This window comes from Canis lupus, chromosome 6, assembly GCF_011100685.1.
Source record: "Canis lupus familiaris isolate Mischka breed German Shepherd chromosome 6, alternate assembly UU_Cfam_GSD_1.0, whole genome shotgun sequence".
In the NCBI taxonomy this organism is placed as follows: Eukaryota; Metazoa; Chordata; class Mammalia; order Carnivora; family Canidae; genus Canis; species Canis lupus.
The window spans coordinates 48,267,867-48,285,923 of NC_049227.1; positions in this window are offsets into that span (position 1 = coordinate 48,267,867).

Genomic DNA, 18,057 nt, shown 5'->3' on the forward strand with positions numbered 1-18,057 from the left:
AATAAATAAACAAATAAATATTTTTAAAAAGAAAAAGAAAAGAAGAAATAACCTGGGATCCCTGGGTGGCGCAGCGGTTTGGCGCCTGCCTTTGGCCCAGGGCGCGATCCTGGAGACCCGGGATCGAATCCCACATCGGGCTCCCGGTGCATGGAGCCTGCTTCTCCCTCTGCCTGTGTCTCTGCCTCTCTCTCTCTCTCTGTAACTATCATAAATAAATTAAAAAAAAATTAAAAAAAAAAAAAAAAAGAAATAACCTCCTTAGAGCTTCTATGCTAGACAATTTCAGCTGCAAAGACAAATTTCCAAGCAGGTAATGTCACCAATGTGAGCTACTTTGTAATGAATTTTATGATCTATAAAGAGGACTTTAAAGGTAAGGTGAGAAAGGAGAACAGCTAGCTAAAGTGTTCCACTGAAATGAAACAAAGAATAGAGCATAACTTAGGGGCACCTGCGTGGCTCAGTAGTTGAACGTCTGCCTTTGGCTCAGGTGGTGATCCCAGAGTCCTGGGATCAAGTCCTAGGATGAAGTCCCACATTAGGCTTCCTGCAGGGAGCCTGCCTCTCCCTCTGCCTATGAGTCTGCCTCTCTCTCTCAGTGTCTCATGAATAAATAGATAAAATCTTAAAAAAAAAAAAGAATAGAGCATAACTTCCTACTCCTTAAGTGTAGGGTATGCATAGCGACTTCCTTCCCGTGAGCAAGGTATGAAGACAGGGACAAAAATGAGTAATTTTACTGTAAAGAATTTACACTAAATAAACCTGAAAAACACTGCCTCAGCCTGGTCTTTCAAGGCAAACATCAACAGTGATAAGTAAAATTAATACATGTAGCCTTGCTGTGATGTGGTGATAATGGCATTTTACCTCTGTAGTCTTCTTCCCCGTGTTCCCGGTATAATCATGAGAAGAACATGAAAACAAATCAAAATTAAAGGACAGTCTATAAAATACTCCTCACAACTGTCAAGGTCATTAAATTCAAGGGAATTCACAGCTAGGAGGAGCCTAAGGAGACGTTTTGATTCAAGGCAACATGGCAGCCTGGATGAAATCCGAGGACAGAAAAAGAACATTATGTAAAACTAAGGAAATCTAAATGAAGTATGAACTTTAGTTAATATAATGTCTCAATATTGGCTCATTAATTGTGACAATTGTGCCATATTATTGCAACACATTAATAAGGGAATCTGGGTGTGGAGCATGTGAGAACTCTATTACTTGCTGAATTTTTCTATGAATCTAAACTTTTTTTTAAGTTTATTCTAAAAAAGACTAATGTGAGTTGCTTGTGTTTCCTCACTTTATTTCTGATTTTTCAGTTCTCACTTTAAATAAATTCTGGAGGTTTTTTTTTTTTTAAGAGAAGTTTTGGAGAAGTTTTATTTTTTAGAGCAGTTTCCAGTTCACAGCAAAATTGAGCAGAAAGTACAGAGATTTCCCATGTATCCTACATTTTATTTTATTTTATTTTATTTTTTGAGAGAATTTTTTTTTCTTTCTTTCCCCAAATTTTTATTTAAATTCCAGTTAGTTAACATACAGTGTGATAACAGTTCCATGTGTAGGATTTAATGATTCATCACTTCCATACAGCACCCAGCGCTCATCACAATTGTCTTCCTTAATCCCTTTCACCCAATCTAGCCCATCCCCTCTGCCAATCCTCAGCTTGTTCTCTACAGAGGTTAAAAGTCAGCTTTATGGTTTGCCAGAGATTTCCCAGATAGTCTCTTCTCCCCCCGCCCCATTATCCCATTATCTATAAGCCCCATCAGAGTGGGACATTTGTTAAAATTGATGAACCTACATCGATACATCATTATCATCCAAAGTCTGCAGTTTACATTAGAGTTCACTGGTGGTGTGCATTCGATGAGTTTGAACAAATTTATGATGACACATGGCCACCTTTATAGTATCATACATAGTAGTTTTACTACCTTATATTGCCATTATTTTGAGAGCAACATCATGTTGATGGTAACCTTCATTTTTATCAAAATAATGTATGTGTACCATTGCAAAATAAATGAAATGCAAGACTTACAAAACTTCTTATAAAGCTTGTCTTTGTACATAGACAAACATATCAAGGAATTTGTCAGCCACCCCCTGCTTTGGAGGTTTCCCTCCTAGTATCTCCATTCTCCTCTGATCTGGACATACTGTGCCTTAGGCTGCCCTGCCTTTCACTATGGAATCTTTTTCAATATTATCCTTTTGATTTCTGTCCTCTAGGAATACATCTTTGTTTTCCCAATTCTGTGTCCTCCTCTTTTTTGCTTAATCCTTTCTTTTTTCCTGGAACATCTTTTCCAATATATTTCTGAAGGACAATACCTGAGAGGCAAATTTTGAGACATTGTTTCTCTGAAAATGTCTCTGTGTTATCTTCATATTTGTTGGAAAACTTGGCCAACTGAAGAATAAGTTGTTATAAATCAACTTTTTTTCCTCAGGAAATTTTATGACATTAATTATATTATTATTATTTTTTTAGTTTCTAACATTGTTTTGCAAAGTCTAGTTCCTTTTTTGTTTCTGATCCCATTATATTTCCTATTGCTTTTTCCTTTGGGAAGCTCTTAACATCTTTTATTTACCTATAATATTTAAAAATTTTCCCATGGCGTACCTTGATGATTTTGTTTAAACTTTATTGATTTGGGCTGTTTCATGAAATTCAACAGTGGAGCTTCCCTATATTGTTATTAATTATCATTATCAGCATCATTATTCTTTTACAATTTCTTTTTTCCTCTTTCTCTGTTTTCTCTTTCTTGAATTCCTAGTGTAAAACTTCCTTCTAAGTTTTGGTTTACTCTTGAAAAATTCTGAAAAGTCATTCAACTTGGAATGAGAGTGAAGGATAAGGAAAAACCAATAGAAGAATTTGTTAAACATTTGTAAAAAGAATATTCAGACCCCTCAAATTCCCACCTTTCTCTGATGCATACTCATAACTACCCCTTTCTCATAATATTAGGAGATGGAGAAATGGAACCAGAGAGGATTTCAATTTTTTATTTTTATTTATATCAGGTCTACTGAAGAGAGGGGACAGCAAGAGAAGTTTTACATTCTCAAGAGTGGGACTTCAGATACCTATACCTTATCAACTCCTGCAACACTAAACACGATTGTGCAACCCAGCTGGCTTTCTTTTCAGCATCTCCTTCTGCCTGTGGTTACATTTTAGATTCCTCTACACGTCTTCTCTTTGTTATGCTTTGCATCATGCAATTTTATACCATTTTTAATTTTGTTTGCAATTTCAGGAGACAAATTCATAAAGGTTAAACTTATAATAGATTGATATATATCTTTTAAGCCAACAAAAGTCAAACACAAAGGCTTACATCATCGATGTATTTAGCTTACATCATAGATACATTTAAAGGGAAGTGAAAAACTGAAAAATAGAGCTTAACAAAAAACACAGGGAATACCCCTAAAAAGAAGAGAAGGTCCTAAATCAAATAACTTTGTCCTATTTTTGCTGCAGTCTCTTTTGGAATATTCTACCCTCCTGCTATTTTTTTGTTTTGTTTTGTTTTTCCCTCTCCACTTTCTTCAGTTCCTCTTTATCACATGTTTCTTTAATTTTCACAAGCTGGCATTTCTGGACCTACAAGAAGATGGTCCAGGAGTATATAGAACTCCCTCTGTGATAAACACTAAACATCTTCCAGGAGCACAGATCTTATTGCAATAGGGTAGGAAAGGAAGAATACACTTTAAAATAAAATAAACAGATATTATCTAATAAAATTAAAAATTTTACTTATGTTTTCTAAAGAAACACAAAACCTTCAAAGGATGTTTATGACTGTCCTTGTTCTCAGAATCTCCAGGCATCTGAACTCTCAATTCTCTGCCCTCAGGCACTTGAAGAGAGAGTTTCTAGAAACTCTGCTAGAGGAAATAAAATGGTTGTTAGAATTGGGCTTTTCCAGAGTCACAAAATCTTTCACTGCAAATAATAATCTCAGAGGAAATTCACCTTTCAGAACATGCATTGTATACATGAGAAAAAGCAGAGTTCAACAACTAGTTTGAATACTATATTTCTCTGAAATGTATTACAAAGAATCTCTAGGGCTGTCTCTAAGGCAGACAGCTATTCCTCAGAGTTTTAATCAGTCAATCAATTAAATCAGTCTGAGTCTCACGAATAAGAACTATTGTGCTCTGTGAAAATTCTCTAAAATATATGTATTAAACTTTTTTGAGTCCTTCCACAAAATCAGTGGTCTACATATTGACAACTACAAGGCATTTACATGCCCAACTTTTCATTTCAATCAAATGTTACTCTTTATTTTCTATAAAACATCATAAAATAAGAAGTCTAATACATTAGTTTAGGCTGTGTTATTAGCATGTGAGTTGTCATATACAATTAGCAACAATGCAATGAAAATCATGAGGGAAATTAAGCTGCCTTATTTTGCAATTTGAATCTCTGTCTCTTGTTTTCTTTGTCCTCACTGCCTCTTATTTTTTTTTTTTAATTTAAATGCATGCAGCACAAAGAAATAGCAAACCAATTAGAATATAAATAGGAATCTTTGATGGGAATAACTTTAAAAGTTTGGGTGGATGGGTATTGTAGACAAAAAAATTAAATAACAATGGGTGATTTGGTAAAATCAGACAGGGTCATTAAGTTATCATTATGACTAGACTGAGAATGTAGACTACAGCAGGTTGGCCAAGGAAATTGACATAGTATTTGTGAACAAAGAGTGACAAAAAAAGGTAATAAATAAGCCATAAGCAATTCAATAGGACCCTATGGTGATGTCATTTCTGAGCCCCAGAATAAAAAAGGAGTTGCAAAATTAGTTGACCTTTGATAATATTCTTGTAAGACTCCTGACTTTCACACAGTGTATCTTCTGTTTTTTTCCCCACATCTCCAGCAACTGATTCTTCTAGTAATTCCGTATTTTTCCGACATATTGAATTTCTAAGATTTCATCTCATCTCCCCTTATTGTCTTGGCTTTAGGAATTACCTATATATCACAGGCTCACAATTTTTTTTTTATTTTAAGATTTTATTTATTTATTCATGAAGACACAGAGAGAGAGAGGCAGAGACACAGGCAGAGGGAGAAGCAGGCTCCATGCAGAGAGCCTGATGTGGGACTCGATCCTGGGTCTCCAGGATCATGCCCTGATCTGAAGGCGGCACTAAACCGCTGAGCCACCCGGGCTGCCCAGGCTCACAAATTTTTATATTCAGTAAGAAACTTACTTCTGACCTCTAGACCTGACCATCCAGCTATTTTCTTTATACCTTCACTTAGATACCTCACAAGCATCTGAAGCTTAAGATGTCCAAAATTAAAATCAATTTTCCATATTAAATGTATACATATCCCAGTCTTCCACACCAACAAATCACACCGTCATCAATCCAGTTTCTCAAGCCAGAAAAATGAAATACTCTCTTGAAGAGAAAACTTGGTCTTCTTTACTCCATATATAAGCATTTTTATTGTGCCTCCAAAATACTTTTTCTACTTCTTTCCATATATAATTCCTGAATTGAAACCCATCATTTTCACTTGGGCCACTCTAACAATTTCCTTATTTATCTTGTTTCATTCATGACCTCCTGCAATCTATTGTTATATAGTAGCCATAAAAACCTGTTTCTAAAACTTAAAGTGTATTATATCACTTTCCTTCTTAAAAACTTTTAATGCATTTGAAATACTTCTTTAGAATGTTCCTTTCGACATGCCAAGGTTTGTTTTCATTTACTTCAGAGATAATATTGATTCAACAAATGCTTTTGTAGGATCTGCTATGAAGCAGGTCAGGTTCCAAGCATTGCTGAGTAAACCAAACATAAAAAAAGAAAAAAAAAAGCTACTACATTCAAATGTACAGTTTAGTGAAAATAGCTACCCTATTTTGAATGATTATTATAGACTTTACACATACTCTATTTAAACCACTCAATAGCCCAATGGGATAGTTAAAAGTTTTCACATATATCTTCAACACAAATGTCTTTATATCAGCAAACTCTATTATTTAAGTGGCTAATACAGTTTTGCAGAATAATTGATTTATTATGCAAATATTCATTGAGGAACTATTATATGGCAAACATCTGAACAAAAATAGAAACAAGAATTCCCTTGTCTTCAATCTGATTACATTTTAGGTATGGAAATTGACAGGTTATAAGATAAATAGATAAAATAGGTGTAAGACAGTTATAAACATCTCAGAAAAGATGAGAAGGGAGATGAGGAAATGAGAGATGGAGGTTGTATTTAGGTGGTAATTGTAACAAAGTGAATGATGTAGAGGCTAGTATAACATAAAGAGAGAACTATGGTGTCTTTAGGTTTCTAGGGCGGCTGTAAAAAGTACCACAAACTTGGTGGCTTAAAACAAAAAAAAAAAGTTATTGTCTCACAGTTCTGGAAATGTGAAATCAAGGTATTTTCAGGACCACATTCCCTCCAATCTTTCCCCGCAGCTTTCCTTGCCTTTTGCTGTCTTCTTGTTTTTTGCCAGCAATCTTTGGCATCCTTTGCTTTAATGGCAAGAACTCCCAACTCCTGCCTCTAATTTCACATGGCTGTCCTCTCTCTGTGCATTTCACTGCATCTCTGTTTTATTTTCCTATAAGGATACCAGTCATGGAACACAGACTACCGTAATCCAGTATGACCTTTTCTTAACTGTCTTTACCTGCAAAGACCTGATCTGCCAATAAATTCACATTCACAGGTGCCAGTGGTAGTATTAACATATGTATTTTTGGAGGGGAGTTGCAACTCAATCTGTAACAGTCACATTCCAGAAGTTCCAGGAGGGTATGAATTTTAGGAATACAATATTCAACTCACAACAGTCCACTATCTGACCTCCAATAATTCACATTTATAATATGTGAAACATTCATTCACTCTATCTCAACTCTTCCATATGCCTTAGCTCATTTCAATATCAAACATCTCATTTGGAATTCATTCAAGATACTACATTATTGGAAGACAACAGCAAGACCTGAAGACATGAATATACTAAGCACTGAGTAGAACCCATGTATAGTAATATAGCAATTTTCCAATGTAGTCAATACAATTCTTTTATGTGGCTTGAAAACGCTACCATAGCTTAAGCTTCTGAAATGGTACAATAAAAATTGATGTTGAAAAAAAGCAATAGAATGATATAACCAGATTTTTTTTGTTTATATTGTATATTAGATCCATATAATTTGAAGACACAAAATTAAGGGTTAAGTATGCATACAAGAAAACAAATAGTTCTATTAAAAAAAAAAACTATAGGCTTAGACTCTAATGATGGAAACCTTTCTTTTTTTTAAAAATTTTCATCTGGTTTATTACATGGTATTAGAAAATTGAAAAAAATGCATTTACCTAAATTTTTAAAGTAAGTAAATGGGTTTTTCATACTTCTAGGTGATTTTTTATAATCAAGTGTTATTTATTTATTTTTTTCCTGGTTGTGAATTTTTTAATAATAAATTTATTTTTTATTGGTGTTCAATTTACCAACATACAGAATAACACTCAGTGCTCATCCTGCCCGTCGAGTGCCGCCCTCAGTGCCCATCACCCATTCACTCCCACCCCCCCGCCCTCCTCCCCTTCCATCACCCCTAGTTCGTTTCCCAGAGTTAGGAGTCTTTATGTTCTGTCTCCCTTTCTGATATTTCCCACACATTTCTTCTCCCTTCCCTTATATTCCCTTTCACTATTATTCGTATTCCCCAAATGAATGAGAACATACAATGTTTGTCCTTCTCTGATTGACTTACTTCACTCAGCCTAATACCTTCCAGTTCCATCCACGTTGAAGCAAATGGTGGGTATTTGTCATTTCTAATGGCTGAGTAATATTCCATTGTATACATGGACATCCACATGCAGAAGAATGAAACTAGACCACTCTCTTTCACCATACACAAAGATAAACTCAAAATGGATGAAAGATCTAAATGTGAGACAAGATTCCATCAAAATCCTAGAGGAGAACACAGGCAACACCCTTTTTGAACTCATCCACAGTAACTTCTTGCAAGATACATCCACGAAGGCAAAAGAAAGAAAAGCAAAAATGAAAAAGAATTTAGAAAAAAATTTTGGATATTGCAAAATCTGAAATTATTATTAGGAGAAATTATTACTGTATTTTAGAAGTATAAAATATTCTCTAAAAGCATTCATTCCCTCTGACAGAATGTGATATACAACAAATTTTGGACTATGTACTTTATTCTTAAATATGGAGTCTGAAAAACTGCAGTTAAAAAGATTACCTTACCATGAACAGTGTAGCATTAAAATTTAAAAATATATTATATTTGCTATTATATAAGAAAAATGTAATATAAACTTCTGACAAATTTAATAAACTATATGAATTGAAATATTTTATTTCTCTTTATGAATATATCTTAGAGATAAATTTACATTTGATAGTATCACAGTAGGTTTAACATATAATTTTTATTTTCTTGAATTTTATCTGTGGATAATAGCAGAGACTATATAAATGCAAATATTAATTTTATATTCTCATTAACTTCATGTAAAACTTTAGGGCAGCCAGGGTGGCTTGGTGGTTTAGTGCCGCCTTCAGCCCAGAGCATGATCCTGGAGACCTAGGATTGAGTCCCACGAAGGGCTCCCTGCATGGAGCCTGCTTCTCCCTCTGCCTGTGTCTCTGCCTCTCTCTCTCTCTCTCTCTCTCTCGGTGTCTCTCATGAATAAACAAACAAACAAAAAACAAAAACAAAACTTTGAGTGCCATGATTGGTATATTAGAATCTATTATACCTTGTCCCTTCTCTCTCTCTCTCTCTCTCTTAAAGTACTTCCTTGAGAAGTAATTCAAGAAATTCCTCATTTTGTCTTAAGAGTCAATTTAATGTGTTACCTTTTAAAAAAATTATTTATTTTATTTGAGAAACAGAGAGAGAGAGAGAGAGAGCATGAGTGGGAGGGGCAGAGGGAGAGGAAGAGAGAATCCCAACCAGACTCCATGCTGAGTGTGGAGCACAAGGCGGGACTCGATCTATACCCCTGAGATGGTGACCTGAGCCAAAACCAAGAGTGAGATGCATAACAGACTGCATCCCCAGGTGACCTTAATGTGTTGCATTTTATTTTTTTTTTTAATTTTTTTATTTATTTATGGTAGTCACAGAGAGAGAGAGAGAAAGAGGCAGAGACATAGGCAGAGGGAGAAGCAGGCTCCATGCACCGGGAGCCCAACGTGGGATTCGATCCCGGGTCTCCAGGATCACGCCCTGGGCCAAAGGCAGGCGCTAAACCGCTGCGCCACCCAGGGATCCCAATGTGTTGCATTTTAAAACAAATTTTCAAAGGAAAATAATTTTTCATTGAATTTCCCTTTAGTTTTTTATATTTGCCAAGAATTTGTTATCTCTGAATTTATCTTTTTTTTAATATTTTATTTATCTATTCATGAGAAACACAGAGAGAGAGAGAGGCACAGAGACACAGGCAGAGGGAGAAGCAGGCTCTATGCAGAGAGCCCGAGGTGGGACTCGATCCCAGGTCCCCTGGATCATGCCCTGGGCTGAAGGTGGCGCTAAACCACTGAGCCACCTGGGATGCCCATTATATTATCTATTCTATCATAATTTTTACAGCACTTATCATATTCTGAAGATTGGTGTTTACACTATTGGCTTTCCTTTTCAATGTAATTGTCTCGGTTCTTAGCTCTGTGCATGGTTACTGCAGTAAGACTGTGTTGAATAAAATACAAATGCTTTGAATTAAATATAAATGTTTTGAGGTCACTAAGTGGCTCAGTCAGTTAAGTATCCAGCTCTTGATTTCCACCCAGGTCATGATTTGAGCCTTGAGTCGGTCTCCCTGCTCAGCAGGGAGCCTGCTTCTCTCTCGCAAATAAATAAATCTAAAAAAAAAAAAAAAAAAAAAATCCAAACAAATGTTTTTGATAGTGTGCCATGTTTTGACTAACTTCTACTAAATATTCACAAATAACACACAGTGAATAGTGTTCTGGATATGTTCATGTAAATGTATCTGGAGGGGAGACAAACAAGTGTGGGTCAGAAGAGATGGAGACAAGAGCTCTGAAGACTTCCTTGTGTGCTCAGACAATAGACAAAAGTACGATAAAAATGAAATAAAAATAAGTTATCTTCACCATCTAATCACGAGCCAACATTATTTATCATATGTATGTATGTAAAATATATCTATATATAAATATATATGTGTATATTCAGGCACACATACAGATATGTGCATATGCAAATTACATCTCTGCAATTTCTAGATAAATGCCCAGGTTTCAAACAAGTTTAAGCTAGAGAAGAATTGGCAAAATGGTTATTATTGCAGAAAAAAAAAATTGTTGTAAAGGTCCCAAAGTTGCATGTGGATCATACTATGTCTGTTCCTTTCTTTAGCTTCAGAGAGAAAGGTAATGTCAGAGAGAGAGTTTGCAAAGCCTTAATTTGCAGTGATTATCAAGATCACAGAGACAATGAGTCAACTTAATAAACCTTTAAAGAGTATTCATTTGTGCATTGGAGAATATAAAGGCTAATTTACTGAAAAGATAATGTAATGGTTAAACAAATGCAAGAAATTGCACAATGATTGGGTGTACAGTGAATCATAGATGAACATATTATACTGTTAACCTAAGGAGCCTTTTTATTTTTAAATTTTAAATCAACAGAAGGTGGTAAGCTGTGCCAAATAAAGACAATTCTACTTAGATGTGAATATAAAATTCTATCTTCCTCTCTCTAGTTGATTTCAACGCACTGGTATAAACCCTCAGGCAGAAAACTACTTATGACAGGTTGACATTATAGTTAAGGATGGGAATGACTGGGCTAGAAAATACAGAAGGAATTCAGGTCTCCCTTTTTTCCTTTTGTTGCATCTAGACGTTCACATGTGAGAACATCTCTTGGATATTGGTTTCTGTGTGAATTGCAAGTGGATTGAATGGAAATGGACATAAAGGGATCATTCTGCTCATTGCTTCCTGCTTGTGTTCCTATGATGTATTTTCTTTTGAATAAATCTCTTCCTTATCTCAGATTCAACCCAGTCAAGCCAAAAAATTTACATTTGACTTAGTAATATAGCTCTGAAAGAGGGTAGTAAAGTTCATTCAAGTCTAAACTTATTATTTTTCACTCAGTGGAGTCAAAGGTACTAAATGACCAGGTAGAGACATTTAGAAAGGACACTTTTTCTGACTTCTAATCCAGTACTTTTCCCACCATGATACGCTATTCTTGTCAAACATTATATTCTTTATTATATCAAGAAAGAAATTGTTGGACATAATCATGCTTAAATAAGACTAATAAACAGGGGCACTTGAGTGGCACAGCTGGTTAAGTGTCCGATTCTTGCTTTTGGCTCAGGTTGTGGTCTAAGGGTGGTGGTGAAGAGCTCCACAATGGGCTCCATGCTCACTGTGGCGTCTGCTTGAGATTCTCTCTCCCTCCCCATCTTCCCCTCCCACTCGGCTTTCTCTTTTTCTCTCTCTCACTCAAACAAATAAATAAATCTTAAAAAAGACTAATAAACAAATATATTCCAAAAATGGAAACCAAGTTTCAAACTCATAGCAATATTTTACAAAAATATATAGTATGACTCCTCTTCCATTTTTTTTTAAAATTCTGGTAAAATACATATAACATATCATTTACTATCTAAACCATTTTTTAGTATACAGTTCAATGATAAGAAGTACATCCATGATGCTATGTAATCTTCACCACCTTTCATTTCTAGAAATCTTCTTTTCTTGCAGAACTGAAATTCTATACCTATGAAATAAAAACTCCTCATTCCATTCTTACTAAGCCCCTAGCAAAAACTATTTTATTTTTTGTCTCAATGGAATTCACTATTCTAGTTTCATCATACAAGTGTAATCATAGACTATTTGTCTTGTTTCATGTTTGGCATATTTAACTTAGTATAATGTACTCAAGGTTCATCCATGTTGTAGCATCTGTTAGAATTTCTTTCCTTTTTAACATTGAGTAAAAATTGTCTGTTGCATGTATACATTGTATTTTATTCATCTATTCAGTGTCAATGAACATTTTCATTGTTTCATCCTTTTAGCCATTATAAATAATGTTGCTATCAAAACGTGTGTACAAATACACACTTCTTCGAGACTATTTTCAATTCTTTTGGGTATGTACGTGGAATTGCTGGATCATGTGGTAATGCTATTTTTCATTTTTTGAGAAAGAGCCATACTGCTTTCAACAGTGGTGGATCGTTTTACATTTCCACCAACAGTGCATAAGTGTTCTAATTTCTCCACATTCTGTCAACACTTGTTACTTAGTTTTATTTTTAATAATAGTCATCCTAATGTGTGTTAGGTGATATCTCATTGTGATTTTGATTTACATTTCTCTAATAATTAGTCACATTGCACATCTTTTCATGTGTTTATGGCCATTATTTGTCTATGCCTATGTCTATTGGTCTATCAAGTCATTGCCCATTTTTGAATTAGGAACTTTTGTTGTTATTGAACTTTAGGAGTACTCTATATATTGGATATTAATCACTTATCAGATATATAATTTGCAAGTATTTTCTCCCATTCCATGGGTTATAACTTATTATGTTGATAGTGTTTTGATGCACAAATTTTTTTTAATTTTCATGAAATCCAATTTGCTTGTTTTCTTATTTTGTTGCTCATGTTTTTGGTGTCAAATCCAAGAAATCATTGCCTGGATTGTGAAGCTATTGTCTTCCAAGAGTTTTATAGATTTTAGATCTTATGTTTATGTCTTTGATCCATCTTGAGTTATTTTTTCTATAAGGTGTTAGATAAGGGGTCAGATTCCCAAATTCATTGTTTCAATATGGATATTTTTTCCAACATCATTTATTGAAAAGACTGTCCTTTACCTATTGAATGGTCTTGGCACAGTTGTTGAAAATCATTTGACTATGCTATAGTCTCTTTTTATGACTTAAACTTCATTGTAGAATTAGATAATCTGTAATGGGTCAGTTTTAATATAAAGAGATTTTCTTTCTTGATAACATTTAATGGATTTTTAAAAACTAGTCAAGACACTATATTGATAGTGTCTTAGATGCAGAAGCATCAATGACTAAAAACATAAATAATACAGTTCTGTCTCAGATTACAGCCATTTTGTAAACCAATGTAAACTATTCTTATACATAATAAGTTTATTTCTCTTCATTTTCACATTTCTATATATTTGAGCATAAATGCTGTAAGAATCTATTTCATTAGACACACCCATACTCACATACATAAGACTATTCAAACTCCTGTATTTATCCATTCAATCATTTTTTAATTGCAGTATAATTGACATGCAATATCAGATGTACCTCATAGTACATCTGATATAAAACATCTCAATAGTTTTATACATTATGAATGATCCCAAGTCAAGTCTAGCTACCAACTCACTATACCGCGTTATTACAATATTATTGACTACATTCTCCATGCTATATATTAATTCCCCATGACTTTTTTAATTTTTTTAATATTTTTTTAAATTTATTTATGAGAGACACAGAGAAAGAGACGGGGGCAGAAACACAGGCAGAGGGAGAAGCAGGCTCCATGCAGAGAGCCTGATGTGGGACTTGATCTTGGGACTCCAAGATCACGCCCTGGGCCAGAGGCAGGTGCTAAACCACTGAGCCACCCAGGGATCCCGACTTTTTTTATTTTGTAACTGGAAGTTTGTACATTTATTCATTCTTTATGTATTCATATATTCAAGCAGCTCTTATTGAGGACCTGGTAATGACAAAGCATTGTGAGGGGTTCTGGATCCACACAGGTAAAGGAAACCAGACTCTTAAAGTCTTAAAGTCTTAAAGTCTTAAAGCTCTTAAAGTCACTCTACGTAAAAATAAGTAAAGATCCTATGAAGTCATTGGAGCTATTATTTAAAAATTAAAAGGGAGTGTATAGAAGATATCCATAGCTTAGGGAAAGAACATTGAGGAAGTATTAAAAAAGTAAATCCTTAGCTATATATAGTATACTGTACTATATACACATATGTGCATATTGTACATTATATATGGCAATGTAATATATCTATGCACTAATGTACTATATATAATTCTATCTTTGTGTATAAATATTCTAATGTAAAATAATTTTCTATATTGAAAACACTCCCAATATTCATGTGAGAATAAACAAGGTAGATATAAACTGTCCCACTATAATGAACATCCACCACATTGCCTAAAATAATTCATGAAATTACTTTTAAAAATTCTCTAAAATTTTTATCTATAATTCAAAATCTCCTTCCTTCAATAAAGAAGTAAGCTTCAGATTTCAACTCCTTACACTGCAGGTTGTTGTTCTCCTTATAAGAGAAAAAAAAAACTTCTGCATCAAAAAGTAGATCTAGCATTCCCATTAAAGATAAATCTTCCTTTGGAATTACATCAAAGGAAATTGATTCCAAACAAGACTGTCCATATGAGGCAAAGCACCTACATCACACCCTTAATAGATACCTTTTGTTCAAGCTATCATCTTAGAAAACTTTAAAAGCAGTGACAAAAAAAAAAAAAAAAGCATAGAGTTTTGTGAACTATAGTCCATTAGATTGAAGAGCTGAAACAAGAACTTCAGTTTCTCAGGCTTTGATATATACTCAAAATATGTGTTGCTTTCTTCTGGCAAATTAAAGCTGCCTTCTTTATTCTCAACCCGTCTAGGTAAATACATTTTTGGACTTCTCAGGTGAAGCAGAGCAAACCTCACATCATGATCACACTTTTTCCCTCTAATGCTCCTCAATCATAAACTGCTATTCTATTTGAACACCTTTCTTAAGACAGATATAAGTGAATCTTGTCAGTGTGATGTGAGGTGCATGTGGATGACTAGCATAATCTCATTGAGGGTATTCTGAAGGTGTCATGATAGTGAACGGAGATATCCCAACCCATTCTGCCACTTGCCTTTCAGGGGCTCTAAGTGTAGGAGAGACAACATCGAAGAGAAGTTTCCAACCGGAAGTCAATGAAGGCTAGCATTGTCTTAGCAGAGAATAAGCTGGAATGGAAAGATCATAATGACACTATTTAGCTGTGTTTCAGCTCCACTTAACCAACTCCCATTAGAAAATCTGCCATATTTCAAAATTTAACAAATATATCCTAAGAAAATAATTAAAATAAATTATTGCTTTTGTATTTATTTCTATAAAAGGACTTAAAATTGAAATGCTGCAATATGGTAAAATACTCATAAGATTTGCAGACATTAGTTAAGTGAATGCTTTCAAAATCTATTGAATTAAGCTTACTCTTCAAAAATTACTGAGCTAACGTGGGTGCTCAAATGGAGCCAGATATAGCAGTATGGCTTGTAATGAAGTATGAGAAAATCAAGTAGATAGAAAGTACCCGGTTTAACTATTATTCTTTTTTTTTTTTACTATTTTTCTTATTTTGGAAAATAGTTATTTTATATAAAAACATGTGATGTGTGTTAAAATGTGTTTGCATGTACTAATTTCAAGTTAATAATTAGGGTTTTTACATTTTTCCTTTTTGTTTTTTTTAAAAGATATTTATTTATTTATTTATTTATTTATTTATTTATTTATTTATTTATGAGAGAAAGAAAGAGCACATAGGAGAAGAGGGAGAGAATCTGAAGTGTACTCCATGTGGAGCCTGACACAGGGCTCCATCTCACAAGCTCGAGACCATGACCTGAGCCAAAATCAAGATTTGGGCACGTAACCAACTAAGCCACCCAGGTGCCCCTTAAATTTTTCATTTTAATTCTAATGTTAATTATTGCTTGTAAAAATTATTGAGGAATAATTATTTTTCATTCCATGCAGCTAACATGTCCGAAGACAGCTTCCATTTAGCTCTTCTACCCCAATCAGCACCTTCTTTTCTTTCTCCTGCACTCCTTCATTCTTTTGCTTTTTTATTTTCCCTCTCTCCTTTTTCTGTTTTTCTTTTCTTTTGAACATTATTGAAAAAAACCTTGGTGCCCAGTAGGAAAATATAAACAACATTTCTCCCATCCCAGAAATTTAGAGTTTCTGTTAAGGAACTGTGACACTTGAAGCACATTCAGCTGTCCTTAAAAATCAAAGAAAACACCCTTTTTAAAGACAGGAATGTTATTTTTTACTCTCCAATAATGCCTAACAGGACTTGAAAAATGCTTCTACATTCAGTCCTTAAGAATAAAGAATACAAGTCTATAATCTAGACTCATCATACAATGACATGGAAACCTATTCGCTCCCTCCCTACCACTTGACATGCTAGTCTTAGGCATTTAGCATATACACGCCTGTAATGACAAGTTATATTGGAAAGTAGGGAGAAATCATCATACATTAGTGAATTAGAATCACATCTATAGTTCAATTACAAAAATGGAGTTGTGGGCTGACTTAAATAGCACAATTTAATCTTCATTATGGAGATCAGTATATGAAACCTTGGTTAGAGTTCTGACTTTCCCTTTACTGATCCTAAGCAATGGCCTCCATGTATTATAGCGAAGCTCAAAATTTTAGGTAATATTAAATTATAAAATCTGCAACTTCTCAGCGCTAAATGAACTAGTTCTTAAATTCTAGTTTGTAAAATGCCTCCCTAATATTTCCTCTCCTCACCACCCCCTGAGACTATCATTATCTCTCTCACCTGGTATTACTGTCACCACTTTTAGTTGGCTAGACCCCTCTCTACTCTCTTCTTCAGTCAGCCCATTTTCCATACTGCCAGAGTTTTATTTCTAAAGTGAAGATTAAATTATATAGCAACTCAGCTTAAAAACATCTAAAGGCTTTCAGATGTCTGGATCAAGTCCAAATTTCTCAGTGTGATAGCTTAGGCCTTTCATATTCTCATCCTAGCTACATTTACCTTTGGCTGTTTATATCCATTATTTTAACATAGCCAAAATAACAGTGTCCTAAAGTATCATGTTCTTTGATGCCATTGTGCCTTTAGAAACTTCTATTTCCATTTTTTGGAATATGTCTTCCACATATCCTCCTAAAGGGCACTTAATGATACTATGCTTTGAGATTCAGCCAAATATCAACCCTGTCATGAAGTCTTCTCCCCTCCAGCACTCTTCTTCTGACCCACACCCCTTAGAGCATTTAGAACTTTGTAATACAAGTATTTATTTCTATGTGTGTCTTCCCTACAAAGAAGTTTAGCTATGCCAAGTCACTATCATCACATTTATTCTCTGTACAAAGTTTTTCAAGACCTTGCATTCCTTAACTCAGAATTTATCTTTTATTTATTAAAAGATAAAATATTGCAGGACACCTGGGTGGCTCAGTGGTTGAGCATCTGTCTTCGGCTCAGGGTGTGATCCCGAAGTCCTGGGATCAAGTCTCACATCAGGCTCTCCACAGGGAGTCTGCTTCTCCCTCTACCTTTGTCTCTGCATCTCTCTCTCTCTGTCTCTCATGAATAAATGAATAAAATCTTTCTTAAAAAATAAAATAAAATAAATTCCTAGAAGGAATACGAGAGTAGTGTACTTTGTGGGGAAGCTATGTAATTATCATTAATAAACAATTGATTAACTAAATAATCAATTAAAATGAAATATAACCACAACGGGCATTGTATTTGTTTAGTGGAAACAGAATCACTATTTAATAAAAAATAATAATCATTATCCATCTAGTTACAAATATGTTTTGAAAAAAAATGGGCCTAATATTGGCTAGTTTGAAGACTATTTTCCTTGAGAACGGTAATCTTAAGCAGCTGAATTTTCATTTGCCTCTAAATAAAATCCCAGTGCATTCATTTCAATAATTAGCATTTTCTTCCTATCTCATTAGTTTATGTATTCAAGCTATATTGTCTCTTATTTGTTTCCCTCTATGTCCAGTCAAAGGAATAGAAACAGCGTAGATTCTGGGATGGATGGAGGGAGATGGAGAGAAAAGGTAGGGAAG